Source organism: Berghia stephanieae, chromosome 15, assembly GCF_034508935.2.
Source record: "Berghia stephanieae isolate SIO BIC M18660-M18661 chromosome 15, UCSD_Bste_1.3, whole genome shotgun sequence".
In the NCBI taxonomy this organism is placed as follows: domain Eukaryota; kingdom Metazoa; phylum Mollusca; class Gastropoda; order Nudibranchia; family Aeolidiidae; genus Berghia; species Berghia stephanieae.
Window position 1 is genome coordinate 18398629 of NC_088374.1, and position 17500 is coordinate 18416128.

The following is a 17500-nucleotide window of genomic DNA, read 5'->3' on the forward strand; positions in this document are numbered from 1 at the left end:
GTCAAATGTTAGACCTATCAGCTTTTATAATAAGTGGCTACGTGACAGAATGTAAAACGAAAAGTATTCACTAATTAGAAATTAATTCGAGGGAAGGCTATAAAAGGAAAGACGATCTAATATTAGAAGGTAAAGTTTATCTAAGCCTACCGAAATATAACTGGAGTGAGATGAATTCAGTTCTTAATAAAATAAAATTTAATAAGATAATTGTGAACAATCTTTACTGTGACACCCCCCACCCACGTTTAAAATATACTCTTTAACCATTATGGGAAAGATAGATTTTACAAACGGAAGTAAATTTACTATCATGATACTCTAGCATTAATCCATTGTTATGATTTGTGCTACAATTAAATTATTTATTAACTAGACATGGAAATGTTTATACTAACGTAGGTATATGAATGGGTGACAATAACAATGAAAGATTGTGATTACAAATCATTGTGATGAACAACATGATGGCAATGTGATTACAAATCATTGTGATAAACAATAGTGATGGCAATGAAGCATGATTAAAGTCGATGATATGAAGGTAATTTACTGAATGAAATGAATGAAAATGTAAATGAAATATTGACATTTCAATTATTAATCATAGTTGAGTGAAAATTCATAACAATAATAGATAAAGATAAGATTTCCCAAATCATGAATGGGTATGGTATATATATCCAAACAATACTCAATGTTACATTAAGTTGGGTCATCATGTTTACAAATAAAATTATCGAATTTGTGTGTTCTGATTTGGCATAATTTGCGAGGTAACTAACAGTATGCATGGGAGGTTAAGTTATACCCTTCTCACGTCATTACACTAATCGAGAAAGTAGGTCGGCGTGAATATTTTCACAACCTGGTATGTGAGAGATACTGAAAGTGTAATTTTGCAAAAATAGACTCCACCTTAGTACTCTACTATTATTCATTTTGTTATTTCTTATGTACGTGAGTGGTTTATGATCCGTTTCGACTACAAACTCTTTTAGCAGTAGATATCTGCTGAATGTCTTTAAAGCAAAGACGATGGCCAGTCCTTCACGCTCTATTACAGAGTATCGTGATTCTCTGTCCAATAATTTTCTGCTTGCATATAAGCAAGGCATTAGAGTTCCCTCATGTTCCTGTAATAGTACACCTGCGATGCCCTTATCAGACGCGTCAGTTCTTACAACAAATTCTTTTGATATGTCGGGTAATTTAAGAATTGTTTCTGAACAGAGTAATGCCTTTAATTGGTTAAAGCTATTCTGACACGCTTCTGTCCAAACAATTTTGTTCGGTGACCCATTCTTTGTCAGATTTGTTAGCGGTGTCGCGATGTGCGCGAAGTTGTAAATGTATTTCCTGTAAAAATTTAGGAGCCCAAGTACTTTGCGTACTTCTTTTTTTGTCTTAGGTGGTTGCAATTGTGCGATTTTTGTTTGTTTTTCTGTCTCGGGTGTCTGTGTCCCATGACCAACGGTATGATTGATCCTGCATTTGAAGCTTCGATATTAGTAAACATAGGTTGCGACACTGTGTCTCTATCAAAATACTTTTTTAGCATATTTGCATGGAATGTCTTTGTTGTGTTGTTAATTTTAATCTCGTAATTAACATTAGATTTTACTGCTGTTATTTTGAATGGTCCTTTCCATGTAGCTAAAAGTTTACTCGAGTCATCGGGTAAGAGTATTAGTACTTTGTCACCAATCTCAAATTTTCTTGACTTGCTTTTTCGATCGGAGTATTCCTTGTATTTCTCTGCTTTTTTTAGTGACGGATTCCTGTGCTAGCTTACATGTGTCCTCTATTCTGTCTTTAAGGTTTCTTACATATTCGTAAGCAAACATAATTTCGTTATTGTCCTCCTCATTCCGTTTACAAATGTCGGCTACTATATTGATCGGGCCGCGAGGTGATCGTCCATACATCAACTCAAATGGGGAGTAGCCTGTAGATTCTTGGGGTATTTCTCTATATGCAAATAGGATTGCTGGTAAGTATCTGTCCCAATCATCTGGTTTTTCTGCTGACACTTTTCTTAACATATTCTTTAGAGTGCCATTAAATCTTTCACAAAGACCATTTGCTTGGGGGTGGTAGGGAGTTGTGAATGAGTGTTGGATTCCCATGAGTTTCATGGTTTCATGCATCATATGTGATGTAAATTGGGGTCCATTGTCCGACAGTATCTCATTTGGTATGCCTATTCTAGTAAAAATTGTCATCAATGCTTCAGCTATGTGATCCGATGTAGTTGATTTCAATGCTATCGCTTCTGGCCACCTGGTTGCGTAATCGACTAGTGTTAGTATGTGTGTATGGTTTCTATCTGATTTTGTTAAAGGGCCTATAATGTCAATTGCAACTTTTTGAAAAACTTTTTCAATAACTGGGGTTGTCTCTAATGGCAATCTCGGTATTCTGCCTTTTGCGACTCTTCTTTGGCATGTGTCACACGATTTCACCTATTCTCGGACGTCTTTAGTAATTCCAGGCCATGTGAAATTCTCGGATATTCTCTTCAATGTGGAAGAGCTCCCAAGATGTCCAGAAGTTATTGAATCGTGCGCTATTCCAAGGATTTTGTTTCTGTAAATACTCGGCGTGACCAGTTGTTTAGCTATTTTGTTTCTTTTCCTATGTAACCTGAACAGAATATCTTTTTCAATGATGTATTCAACTTTTGATTTCGTCCCTTTGTTTGCGATATTGAAATATGAAGTTAAAGTCGGGTCCTTTTTCTGTTCTTCAATGAACGTGTTACAGTCAAATTGTTGTGGTTCAAGAGAAATAGTCATTGGCTTCTCTGTTGTCTTAGTCATCTTTCTTGTTTCTGCTAGACAAGCTGTTTCTTGAGTTAATGACCATTCTTTTACATCTGTTGGGTTGTCTTTAAGACCTTTTATATTGCCAACAATAACATCAGCGACGGGGTTGGGAAGTATACAGCATTCCACTATTCCTGTATAGTATGGGGTTTCTATGTACACGTTAGCTGTTTCAAAGGTTTCGACTGTGCCACTGAATGTGATGCATTGTACCGTTTTTCCAGTTTTGTCTTCGTCATTGATCAAAGATGCTTTTATTCCTACTGTACTGCATCCTGTGTCTCTCAATATTTTGCAATCAGTTCCATTAGCTTTGCCTTCACAAAAAAATAGCGATCCTGATTTGTGAGTTTGTGTTAAAAGTGACATACCTTTCACGCAATACACATTTATATTTTCTCCTGACATTACTCGTGTCTGATTGTTTACACTTGTTTGGAGTGATGCATTTGCAGTTTCTTTTGGATATCCCACGATTTTGTAACATTTGTCTGCTGTGTGGCCTTTCATTCCACAATATTGACATTTAATTATAGGTTTGTTGGTTTTCTTATACTCAGTATTATTGTCAGTGCTATTTCTTGTTTTGTTTTGATAGGGTCGGCTATGGTCTCTATTGAACTGTTTGTTCCATGGTTTGTTACTATGATCATCTTGTTTCACTTGCGTGTTCCGAGTGATTGATCGGCTCGTTCTATTTGAGTACTGAACTTTAGGTGTACCTGGACTCTGAGCAGCGGCAGCGTAGTATGGTTCCTTCAATGTTCTGCTAAGGGGTGTCAATGGATGTGCGCTGTTAAAGTTTTCTGCGTAGATTTTTAATTTGTCCAAGTTTTCTGGCTTTCTCTCTTTAAAGAATGCGACTAAATCTGGGTTGCAAGCTTGATAGATTCGATTCTTCAGCGTGAGATAGTAAAGGCCTGCAAAGTCGTCTTGTTTTACGTTTGCCAACTCAAGCCACCGATTTAGAAATTGAGTAATTCGGTTCACGAATGTATTAAAGTCTTCTCCACTTTCCGGTTTTGCAGTGTGAAACCTTTCCTGGTAACCATCTTCCGTTAATCTAAATCTTTTTAGTAGAGCGTCTTTAATTTTACCATAATCATCTGCATCTTCAGTTGTTAAGGTATAGAAAACTTTTAGCGGTTCTCCAGATAAGCAGTTAATCAAGGCTGTGGCCCATTTGCTTTCTGGCCAACGATAACCTTTAGCCTGAACTTCGAATCGGTGTAAGAAGGATTCTAGACAGTCTGAGCGTTCATCGTATGTTGGCATGCGTGGAAGTTTCACGAAAAATTCATCACTATTATTATGTTTTCTTTCATGACCGGTTTTTGTTTTTTCAATTTCCAGCATCATTTGGGTCCTTTTGGTTTCTTCTTCTGCTAAAGCTATTTGTCTTTTTAGTTCCCTTTCTTGGACTCTTTCTTCTCGTTCTTCTCTACGTATTCTTTCTTCGTGTTCTTTTTCTTCTCTACGAATTCTTTCTTCATTTTCTTCTCTACGAATTCTTTCTTCATTTTCTTCTCTACGAATTCTTTCTTCGTGTTCTTTTTCTTCTTTACGAATTCTTTCTTCATTTTCTTCTCTACGAATTCTTTCTTCATGTTCTTTTTCTTCTTTTACTTTCTCTTCGCACCATGAAAATATTCTTTCCTGGGGTATTTCTAAGTCCTTTGCGAGACTTAAGTATCTTTTATATGCTTCCATGTTGCAATAAATTAGTTACGATATTTTATATATATTATATTGACAGGATACTGTTACTGACTGTTTTATTTATTTACACTTACTGGAATGAACTGTTCTATTTTTAGAAATCTCTCTCTCTTATTTCAACTTATTATGTATGTTGAATTTGATGCCTTTTATCGTTATATCTTATAAAGCAATGTGTCAATACAATGCGGAGTTATTATGACTTGTGTCAATAACAATGTGTCAATCGCGTGTACTCCAAACTATGTTACTACGAAAAATGTATCACCAATGTGTGTGACTCGTCGTTAGTTTGTGTACAATTATTCGCAATGACGCTAATATACTAGAGTGTGATAACAATAATAGGATGCCAAAATAATCCCAAGTTATCTATCACTAAATATAACACGACGGCTAGTAGACTCCTTTTATTATTATTTAGTTTTTAAAGACTAACTTTTCAGAACATAATATATAAGTGGTTTTCGGTAACAGTAATATGCCAAAAATGTATTTAAAACAAATCACTATGCAAAACAAATCACGATGTCTATAGTTACTATGTGATGCCCAACTCATGTAAAAGAGAATAATGAAGGATATATTTACCAACTCAGTTCGTGGCTGGGACCTCTCTCTTGTTCAATGGTTGTTCAACAATTGTAATTAGGCATTGAAGAGTGTTTAACAGTGATGTCTGAAATACAAAACAATAAAATATCGTAAGATTTACAATAGTTACAAAATGTGTTCACAACAATGAGTGATTGGATGATAGGTGAATGAATCGTTATGGAATGTAAACATATTGAAAACAATTCATGAATGAGGCAAACAACAAAATGAAATGAGTGATATAATAACAAAGTGGACAAGGAATGAATGAATGAATAACTGAGTGAATAGATGAATGAATGAATGGATAATGTATGAATGAAAGAATGAAGGGAGGAATAAATGTATGAATGATTGGTTAAATGAGTGAATAAACGAATGAATGGATGAATGAATGAATGAATAAATAAATGAATGAACAATGAATGAATGAATAATTTATAAATGAATAAATGAATGAAGGAATGAATCAATAAAATGCTATTCAATTTGAATGAAAGAATGAATGGATAAATTGCTATTCCATTTAAATGAAGAAATGAAAAAGAAAAAAAAATTAATCCTGTAAATAGGGAGTTCAATTAAAATATGATCAAGTGGGGCAATTAAGAGTTTTACAATTTAAACTTTAAAGTTAGATGAAATAGATATAAGTAACTAAATAAATTCAATTCTTTATATGTGTCCCCTCCAAAATGTCATGGTCTCAAGTGAGTAAAGAGCTACTCGACTATGCATAAAGATATATGTAGAATGAGGCCCCAGAATTTACTAGTTACTATAAATGAAAAACAATTAACGATTTGTTTACAATGAAATAAAAATAATGATGAAATTTAATTAAAAGAGATAAACAGTGATCGTGGCAGTTACAAATAGAGATATGAATATTTTACGTAACTTATGATAATATCTCAGGTTCGTAAGTTTACGTTTCCAGGCAGTTGATGGGCTTGGATGATCTATTCCTCTGATAATAGGATTGGACTCGTAAAATTCCACTTCCAGGCAATTGGTAAGAGGTTATAGTGTAGTACAGCGGGCTTGGGTTTGATCCTTGAAGATTATACAATCAAAGTTAAAAGCTCCGGCGTCTTAATGGTGTAGATATAATATCTACAAAGTCCCAAAAGATAAAAATCTTACAATATATATATATATAGGAATAGAGTGACTGGCCGTCCGGCATAGATTGTGGAGAGAAAGTGAGTGTCAAATGTTAGACCTATCAGCTTTTATAATAAGTGGCTACGTGACAGAATGTAGAACGAAAAGTATTCACTAATTAGAAATTAATTCGAGGGAAGGCTATAAAAGGAAAGACGATCTAATATTAGAAGGTAAAGTTTATCTAAGCCTACCGAAATATAACTGGAGTGAGATGAATTCAGTTCTTAATAAAATAAAATTTAATAAGATAATTGTGAACAATCTTTACTGTGACACACCCCTCAGTGCACTTAGTTTGAGATCGCTTAGAAGTCTCGTTCAGATAATCACAGGATCCTCACAGATGAAATACAATCAAATGTTTACAAACAATGATATTCAAATCCTCAATAACCAAAAGAACTAAGGTTATTACAGAGCATTATCGAGAATTGATTTGAAAAGGAAAAACAAGAAAATAATAATAGTAAAAATACACTCCTAAAATTTAGACTATACATCTGACTGTTTACCCCTTAGCGAAGGACTCCGACCAGGGCCAGGACAAACCAATTAATCTAATTCAAAGACAGAGATAGAAGGCCACTTTGACAACATATAAGTGGACATAAGACAGAGCAAGGGACCTCCAGTCCACCATTTTCCCAGCATGATTGATGATGGTCAATGTATTCCTTTTAGCGGGATCAAGTGTTTGTGTTTTTTTTTGGAATTTTCAGATGATCTCAAACAATGAACTGATCGTGTGTTCATAGAATCTGGATCTGTTCTTATTTTTTATCATTCCACTTTGTCTTACTTTTCTCTTAAAGTCCAGATATTTTTCACTTTCCAAATTTATTCCATTTTACTGGCGCTGTAATGGACAAAATATGTCACAAGAGCCATACAAACCCTTTAAAAATCCAACATTCAATAATTCTAAAACATTTTTAAAACATAAAAGACTGTATTATTGATTAATTGCTAAGTGGTCTTGTTGAAGGACTCTCGCAATCGGATCGGAAAGTCCTGAGTTCGATCCTCGCTCGGCGCACAGTTGTGTCTATCATAGTAACGATTATTCACATTTATTTTATTTAAGTTTTATTTTAGTAAGAACTGAGTTCATCTCACTCCAGTTATATTTCCGAAGGCTTAGAAAAATCTTGCCTACTAATATTAGATCATCTTTCGTTTAATAGCCTTCTCTTTGAATTCATTTCATATTAGTGAATACTTTTTTAATACTATTTTTATCCACCGAAAGGATTCATGGAAGACAGAAACAAAACATTTGACATGCCGGATCGAGTCGTGCTCCGGCAGCAGCGTCTTATGGTTCTCACATTACTGTGTTATGACGATCGACCCAATCAGCAAAGTCCGGTCCGCACTCGTGCACCGTCGCGAACCCGCCCGGTAATATCGTCACAACACACCGTTCAACTAGATGTTCTGCCGTTTGGGGTTCTTGCCCACATCGGTTACATGTGGGACAGGTGGAAAGTCCCCACTGATGAAGCGCATTTGCTGTTAGGCAGCTCCTCGACCGAAGTCGATTCGCAGCCACCGGATGTCTCCTCCTTCTTGTATCAAAGCCTGGCAACTTCTCACCAAGCGTAGAGGAGTGTACGTCCCCGCCCCCACGAGGGATTGAATTCGTCCGTGCTCCGGCAAATTGACGACTGCGCTTACCGTTGGAGTTCCCCAGGGCGGAAATGAGAGGAATCAAGATGGAAGAATATTTGGAGAGGGCAAACAATTGAGAAGTGTGGCGGAAAGTTGTGAGAGCTGCATCCCATGTATCCCTCCCCCCCCCCCCCCCCCCCCCCCCCCCCCAATCCCCCGGACGATCATCAGATAATGGGATGAAAGAAATGAAATCCTTTCTAGTGTAATGTAAACAGTCCTTCAGATATACTAATAATGAATCGGTTACATAAAGATGGCATACCTGTTTTAGTAGCAGGATGTATAGGCAGATTATTACGTATAGGGAATGAGATTAGCGGAAGAGTAGCGTCCCTTGATTGTACGTCACCGGCGAAGAAGTTATTAGATAGAGAACGTCATTATGGTTCGCGCATGCGTCTCTCGTCCTCGCTTCCCGTGAAACCGCGGGGTTAGTTAAATAGTTTCTGAGCGATCTTTAAGTTGACGTTCTCTCTGTAAGGTGACGTCAAATCAAGGGATGCTACTCTTCCGCTAATCTCATTCCCTATACGGGATGTAAAAGAGAGAGGAAAGATTATCTTTATTTTCAACTAGCATATAATATTTAGACTAGAAAAAATAAGATGATGCAATCACTATGAACCAGAAGATGAATTAAACAAGGTGCGTATCAAATCCTCCAGGAGAGTAGTATTTACACTTCCAATGAAACAGGAACCAGTTTTTTTACATCCCACTTTTCTTTGCTATTATTGATTAATGAGTTTTCAACCAACACATAGACTTACCATACTGTATGCCATGAATTCATAATTCAATTCTGATCCAGAGAATGTCTTCTCGTCAAAATATGCAAAATCTTTTGGTAGTGATGGCAACGTTTCTAGAAGGATGATAAAAAAAATTGTTATAACACTCTTTTTGTACTCTGTAATAGGAATAAAACAGTTAAGCCTAAAATGCATTAAAGACCGCTTATGACATAATCGTGTTATCGACTTAAACAATTTATATCGAAGGTCAAGGTCAGTAGTCATTTATGGAAAAAAAAATATTAATGCCTCCTGACCTTCACCTTTTAGAATAATTTTCCGTGTATATGGATACAACATTTGGACAATGCAAACAAAGGGGAGTACTATATGTTTATAGATAGTATGCGCTTGGCTAAGAAACTCATAACATTGCCATCCGGAAGTATAACGAACCAACACACAAAACTATGTGTAACCTTAAACGTTTATAGTCTGGTTAATACAGTTTAGTGAGAATCACTCACAAACGCGGATGGCAAAATACAATAACAAAGGCTTGAGTGACGTCATCTTCGTTCTATCTATAGGTAAACTGTAATAACCAGACACATAAAGTTACACATAGGTTTGTGTGTTGGTCCATCGTACTTTGGGATGCATTGTATTGAACGTCTTAGCCAAGCGCATACTATCTATATAAAGGTCCAAAGCTCAAGTTTTTTTTTACACACTTAACACACGCGTGTCATGTTCTGTTCTTTTCTCTATGTAGGTGTCCTAATCTGATAACAATCTAAAAATGATCAGAGGTTTTTTTTATGAGCTTTTATATAGAGCAATATCCACTAAATGTGCTCAAAGCGCTTTAAAAGGGGTCCCTGGTCAACAGCAATACTTAACATGTAGGACGGAACATGTTGCCTGTTAGGCGATATTACAAGTATCGGAAAAAGACAACGCTGTTAACGGCCAGGTACTCATTTTACACATGAGTACGGTGAGCGAATGTGAGTAAAGAGTCTTTTCCAAGGACTGAACTATGCGCCGAGCGAGGCTCGAACCCAGGACCTTCCGATCCGAAAGCGAGTGTCATACCACTCGACCACATAGCCGCACTGTCGGGTGGACAGGGGAGTCAGAAAAATATATCGGATTTTATCCAGGATTGGATATCGGTTCCTTTACTTGTGAAGCGAGTGCACTACCAACTGAGCCATCTGGACCCCTATTGAAGACAGCGATAAGGCTATCATTTAAAAACAAAAAATAGCACTTGAATTTCAAATGTCAGAATGTTTTTCCAACTACTGTCGTTTGATACAGATTAATACAGGTCTTGAGTTTTGGTAGTATGTGCTTGACTAAGAAGCTCACAACATTGCCATCCGGAACTATAACGGACCTCCACACAAAAACTATTTGCAACCAAGTTGAGGAGACTGGTTAATACAGTTTAGTAAGAATGACTCATATACATGGATGGCCAAAAAGCTAAAGAAAAAGAAAAAACAAAACAAAAAACAACAAACAATAAAACAAATATGAATGCCACAAGTGACGTCAACTTCATTCTATCTGATAGAACGAAGTTGACATGAAACAGGTCTTTGTTATTTTTTTTGCCATCCATGTTATGAGTAATTCTTACTAAACTGTATTAACCAGACTATAAACGTTCAAGGTAACACGTCGTTTTGTATGTCGGCTCGTTATAGTTCCGGATGTCAATGTTGTGAGTTTCTGAGCAAAGCGTACATCATCTATAGCGCCTTATCGGTACATTGAATGTGCTCAAAAACTCTTTTATGGGATCGACCCCAAGCCGACAACAACACTTAACGTGTAAGAAGAGACTTGACACCTGTAGTAGTAGTAGTAGTAGTAGTAGTAGTAGTAGTAGTAGTAGTAGTAGTAGTAGTAGTAGTAGTAATAGTAGTAGTAGTAGTAGTAGTAGTAGTAGTAGTAGAGAGTAGTAGTAGTAGTAGTAGTAGTAGTAGTAGTAGTAGTAGTAGTAGTAGTAGTAGTAGATAGTAGTAGTAGTATGTAGTAGTAGTAGTAGTAGTAGTAGTAATGTAGTAGTAGTATTAGTAGTAGTAGTAGTAGTAATAGTAGCAGTAGTAGTAGTAGTAGTGTAGTAGTAGTAGTAGTAGTAGTAGTAGTAGTGTAGTAGTAGTAGTAGTATTAGAGTATAGTAGTAGTAGTAGTAGTAGTAGTAGTAGTAGTAGTAGTAGTAGTAGTAGTAGTAGTAGTAGTAGTAGTAGTAGTTGTTGTTGTTGTGTTAGTAGTAGTAGTGGTAGTGGTAGTAGTAGTAGGAGGAGGAGGAAGAGGAGTAGTAGTAGTAGTAGTAGTAGTAGTAGTAGTAGTAGTAGTAGTAGTAGGAGGAGGAGGAGGAGGAGGAGGAGGAGGAGGAGGAGGAGGAGGAAGGAGGAGGAGGAAGAGTAGTAGTAGTAGTAGTAGTAGTAGTAGTAGTAGTAGTAGTAGTAGTAGTAGTAGTAGTAGTAGTAGTGGTGGTAGTAGTAGTAGTAGTAGTAGTAGTAGTAGTAGTAGTAGTAGTAGTAGTAGTAGTAGTAGTAGTAGTTGTTGTTGTTGTTGTTGTTGTTGTTGCAGTCGTAGTAGTTGTAGCGCATGGCTACGCCTCCAAATCCATTTCGTCAACCCAGCTTCGAAAGTCTTCCTCCACCCTAAGGACTGTTTCGTAGCCACCTTCAAATTTAGTTACTGGACAGTGGAGGATGATGTGATCGCTCTGGTCTCTGGAGCTTCCTGACATTTCTGGCAGGCATCATTGTTCCCAATTTTCCATCTGCATATATCTGATGCAGTTCTACCATGTCTTGTTAAGAGGCGATTTACGGAAACTAAGTATTTCCTGGAGTTGTGGAATGCATGCATTATTTTGACACATGTAACACACTATTACAATTTGTTGTTTTTTTTCCCGATATTGACAATTCTGTTCGCGGCCTGTCACTCCTTTCACACTTGAGTCGGGTGAGGGAATGTTCTTTTCCCGAATGAGACGATGATCTCCCCACGTACGAATCATTAAACTGCTGTCCAGAGGCTAGTATCATATTACACAATAAATATAATATGGATATTTGTACAGCGGATTCCTACGAATTCCTACCGGGGGGGGGGGGGGGGGGGGGGGGCGAAGTGACCTAGTGCTTTAGATATTGCGATGTGATCAAGAATGTCCCTGTTTCGTCCCGCTTCAGGCACGTTCATTTCTTTCTTTGGGCAAGATTATTAACCCCCAATTTTCTAATTTGGACAACATGGGTGATTCCTTTTGATATCAGACATCCAGTTTGATGGATAATTGCATGGAATGCCAAAGCGATGGGATCTTATGGTGCGGTTGCGAAAGTCCAAAGCATTAACAATTCTGAATGCACTTCAACAGGTCATATTTAATAGATTTGTACTTGGTAGAGTACCAGTCGCCACTTAGGCGCCCTTTTTTGAAAAAACAAGCAAACACTTTAACAATGCATATGATGCTGCTTGAAGCAAGACGAATTTACAAACAAGAGCTAAGTGGAATGGGCGTTCATATTTCATCAACGAAGATGCGGAAGTCAGGTACTTATTTACACCTGAGTCAAGTCGTGTATTGTGTTTTAAGTGCTTTACCCAGGGACACAATGATGGAACTATAGTCTTTCACAATCAATGTCACTCTTTCGGCCAATGATCGTTCTAAATTTTGTCTGGCATTTGTGACAGGTCGAGACACTTTTTATACACGGGTCTTTTTTATTGTTTTTTGCCATCCGCGCTTATGAGTAATTCTCACAAAACTGAATAAACCAGACTATAAACAATCATGGTTACACAGAGTTTTTGTGTTATTCCGTTATACTTCTGGATGGCAATGTTGTGAGCTTCTTTGCTAAGCGCATAATATCGATAATATGCTCTTGGCTAAGAAGGTCATACCATTGGCATCCGGAAGTATAACGGACCAACACACAAAAGGGTGTGTATCCATTAACGTTTATAGTCAGGTTAATACAGTTCAGTGAGCATTACTCATAAACGCGGATGGCAAAAAACAATAACAAAGACCTGAGTGACGTCAATTAAGAACTTTCTATATGAACCAGACAATAAACGTTCGAGGTTACTCATAGTTTTGTGTATTTGTCCGCATTTCTAGATGGCAATGTTGTGAGTTGCTTAGCCAAGCGCACAGCATCTATTGATAGTATTCGCTTGACGAAGAAGCTCACAGCATTACCATACAGAAGTAAAAAGGACGAACACACCAAACTATGTGTAACCTTGAACGTTTATAATCTGGTTAATACAGTTAAGTGAGAATTACTCATAAAAGGGAAAAAAAAACAATAACAAAGACCTAAGTGACGTCATGTTCGTTCTATCTATAGGTAGTTTAGTATCACATGATATAAACAACCAATGAAAATGGAAAATGGAAAATTACTCACTTGCTGTACCAGTTCTCCGATTTGGTTTATTTGATTCGCAGAACTCTTTATTCATTCCAGATGCACAGCCAGGACATAGCATTACACACAACGTCATCACAGAAATAGAGTATGTCACAAACATTCTCACTCTGTCGTGGGACATACTGCTCATGTTTTAGGAAAAATACTCACAACATCCGCCACCGGAATATAGTAGTGCCGCGCTGAAGACCGGTCTGGACCGCGGTCCGACGGTCTTTTAGCTGTGAACCGAAGACCGGTCCCAGAGGGGAAGATCGGCGGCGGTCCTCACTTCTTATCACCTTTCAACTAGTGCGGGGCGGTCCTTGCAAGGACCACGGTCCTACGGTCTCGCGCCATAGCCTACTACTTCCCCAGCGATTCGTTGCTTCGGTTGCCTATCTTCCACCAATCACCACCCATCCCACTTAATTAATCGCACCCACCCCCCTTTGCCATACACTCAACGACACAGACGACCATACAGGCAGACGACCACCAACCTCCACTCCGCAAACCGCCCTTTCGTGTGTGAGATGGGGGGAACAGGAGGCGCACGCCTTGGACGATTCCATTATACGGAGTAAATTTCAAAATTTACTACACCATAATGATCGCAATGACAATGATCTATGGTGAAGGCATGACCCCTCTTCTCTAATGGGTTATTGTTTGAAATGTATGTGACTACAAAAGATGTGTGTGTGTTTGTGTGTGTGTGTGTGTGTGTGTGTGTCGAACCTAGCAAGTAGCAAATCCGATTTTTTGTTTTCTTTTGTCCATCTCTTGTCACCACTCCTTTCTATCGCAGTGTTGTCATTTAAAATAATACAATAATATTAAAATTTCGTTTGGTGTTTTTACTAATCAAATAATATGAGTTTCATTAGTTTCTTCCTTCCAAAAAACCCAGTTATAACGTCTGAATTTTAAAAAAGTCCAATAGAATATTTGGGGACCCCGATAGCTCAGTTGATAGAGCACTCTTTTTATACGCAAAGGGCCAGAGATCGATCCCGGGTGCAGTCGATTTTTTTCTGAATCCCTGTCTACTCAGCAATGAATGGGTAGCTGAGTTTGTTAGATCTGGCGAAAAGTCACCATCGACCCCTCTTATCACCTCATCCACCCCCTCTTATTATAACTTCACGTCTCTCTCTTACTCTTCAATGCTCGCTGCCCTCTAATGTGTGTGTGTGGGGGGGGGGGGGGGTAGGAGTTGCGTGTGTGTATCAACGCCACGAACAACTCGATCAACGCCTTGGGCGATGCCATTATCTCCGTTAATGGGGATAAATTTCAAATTTTATTAAATTATCGAAGTAACAATGAAGTACGGTGAGCAAATAAAGAAGGCATCACCCCTCTTCTCTAATTAGGTTACAATTTGAAATGAGTGTGACTACTCCGTGTGTTTTACTCCTGTAGGCCACGGTTTTCATCGTGTAGCGGTCTTTAACGGTTCAAGAATGAACGATCCCACGCTCTCAAAGGTCAAACCGGTTCGAATTTCCAACAGTCTCTCAGGAATGTTCAATGTCGAAAAGGACCGGTCCTAGGACCGGTCCTTGCGGTCTTCATTTCCCAAGGACCGTAGGACCGTGGTCCTTAAGCTTGCCAAGGACCGCCCCGCACTAGAATATAGCCTACCAGCGCATAAAGCTGTCTTTGTCCTAAATGGGAAGAAACGAAAGTGACGTCATTCAGAGCTCTTCGCTATAGCCAGTATGCGCTTGACTAAGAAGCTCGCAACATTGCCATCCGAAGTGTATCTGACCAACACATAACACTGTGTAACCTCGTACATTTATAGTCTGATTAATACAGTTTAGTAAGAGTTACTCATAAACACGGATGGCAAAAAGCAATAAAAAAGACCCGAGTGACGTCAACTTCATTCTATCTATATTTCCAAATGGTGAATATTGTGAGTGTCTCAGTCAAGCGGAGACCATATATAAGATGCGATTATCCTGGCACCAGAAGATAAAATACAAAAGGTATGAATCCAGTCCTCCGGAAGAGAGGTTTTACACTTCCTATGAAATAGGAACCATTTTTTTGACATTACTTTTCTCTCCTCTAGTAAATATAAAAAAAATAACAAATACATTTAGAAACAACAACCGAAGAAATGATTTCAACAACACAAAACAAGGAAACGTCCAACTATCTCAGCACCTTAACACACATGATGATATTCTAAAGCTAAGAACACTTGCACTAGACAGAGATTTATGGAGGCAGATTACGAACTGGATAATAGAAACAGACTGACAAACTTGAAGTGACGCACACATTCACGGCAAGCGTCCATAGAGACTGCGCAGCCATATTCAATTCAAAGTTCTACTAAATGACTAGGTATCAAACACATGACAGAAACAAACACAAGTTGTTATTGAGAGCGTGAAGATTCACAATGTGTAATGGAGATAAAAAATTTTTTAAAAGATTACATTGATTTGGTTATAGCATGTGAGAAGCCACATTACAGTCGACTTCAATTGTATCGGCATCATAACAGTGATAACAGATCAAAACAGAAATCTATTGAAATTTTGATCTCAAAGAAAAAAAAAAAACAGAACAAAAACTTGAGCATAAGCGCTTTACAAGGCGTCCCTGGACAACAGCCACACTGAACATGTAGGACGGAACATGACGCCTGTAAGGCGATATTATTTTTTTTCCTACGGGGACACCGCTGATAAAGGCCATGTACTCATTTTTAACCTGAGTACGGTGAGAGAACGCGAGTAAAGAGCCTTTTTCCAAGGACTCAACAATGCGACGAGGCACCGAACTCAGGACCTTCCGATCAGAAAGCGAGCGTCATACCACTAGACCACATAGCCGGGGTAGGGTGGTTTAAAAGAACAAGTTCTAAGAAATGAATCTATTTGTATAGATAGTATGCGCTTAGCTAAGAAGCTCATAACATTGCCATCCGGAAGTATCACGGATCAACACACAAAACTGTGTGTATCCATGAACGTTTATAGTCAGGTTAATACAATTCGTGAGCATTACTCATAAACGCGGATGGCAAAAAACAATAACAAAGACCTGAGTGACGTCATCTTCGAACTATCTATAAAACACACACCAGAACCACACATCGGAAACACACATCAGAAACACACATCGGAAACACACATCGTAAACACACATCAGAAACACACATCGGAATTACACATCAGAAATATAACATCGGAAACACACATCGGAAACACACATCGGAAACACACATCGGAAACACACAAACACAGACACACACACACACACACGTTATTATTAAATATTGAGAGCGTGAACATACCACAAGGTGTAATGGAGATAAAAAAGAAACATTGAGTTGAAAATGGCATGTGATAAAAACAGTACTGTCGACTTCAATAGAATCAGCATCATAACAGCATGATCTATTGAAATTTTGATTAGATATGATTGATGATGATGATGATGATGATGATGATGATGATGATGATGATGATGATGATGATGATGATGATGATGATGATGATGATGATGATGATGATGATGATGATGATGATGATGATGATAATAATAATACATGACATTTATAACGCGCATTTTCATCACTGGGTGATGCTTAATTTGCGAAACAACAATAATACAGTGACATTATTATACAAATGAAACAATATACATACTACAACCACATAATATTGTCAGTATACCAAAATGTAATAACAAAACATAGAGTCATTAATACAAGATATGTTATAATACATCCACATTCTATGTCAAATACGGACGTGATATAAAATAATGATATAATAACATAAACTAAATTAACATTCATATTGGGGTTAAATTATAAAGATGCAATGATCGAGATGTGATTTAACAAAGAGATGGTGCTTTAAATTGATTTAAATATTGATAAGGACTCCGCTTCTTTTATTCATTGAGGAAGAGAGTTCCAGATGGAAGGTCCGACGTGGCTGAACGATCTGCCGCCGTAGAATTTATATTTATATTTAGTTGAAATAATTAGTTTTGTAGAATCTAGTGCATGGCGTAGAGTCCTCGTTGGCTTATACGTTTCTAAAAATTCATGATGATGATGTTGAATGTAAAATGTATATGGAATGAGATTAGCGGAAGAGTAGCCTCCCTTGATTGGACGTCACCTTACAGAGAGAACGTCAATTTGGTTTTGAAGTGTCTCAAGCCGCTTTCACTGGAAGTGAGGACGACAGACGCATGCGGACAACCAACATGACGTTCTCTCTCTAATAACTTTTCCGCTGGTGAGGTCACAGACTATGGGTGACGTCCAACCAAG

The 17500-nt window shown here is 37.8% G+C and overlaps 2 long non-coding RNA genes across 3 annotated transcripts in view; both read right to left on the reverse strand.

Annotated features, from left to right (window-relative positions):
* The window catches only part of LOC144960399 (uncharacterized), a 12755-nt gene extending 3647 nt beyond the window's left edge, over positions 1–9108 (reverse strand). The window contains exons 1-2 of the long non-coding RNA XR_013642848.1: positions 9046–9108; positions 8759–8853 (exon numbers count right to left, since the gene is read on the reverse strand). This is a non-coding gene — a long non-coding RNA (uncharacterized LOC144960399). The remainder of the gene's footprint in view (positions 1–8758; positions 8854–9045) is intronic.
* Positions 9109–12889: 3781 nt separating this feature from the next.
* Positions 12890–15563, reverse strand: LOC144960287 (uncharacterized). Of its 2 annotated transcripts, none has more exons than XR_013642827.1 (3): positions 15464–15563; positions 14836–14858; positions 12890–13328 (listed from the first exon to the last, which is right to left on the reverse strand). It is a non-coding gene; the product is annotated as an uncharacterized LOC144960287 (long non-coding RNA). The 2 variants fall into 2 exon arrangements; XR_013642828.1 differs by having other exon boundaries at positions 15484–15521.
* Between the last annotated feature and the right edge of the window lie 1937 nt (positions 15564–17500).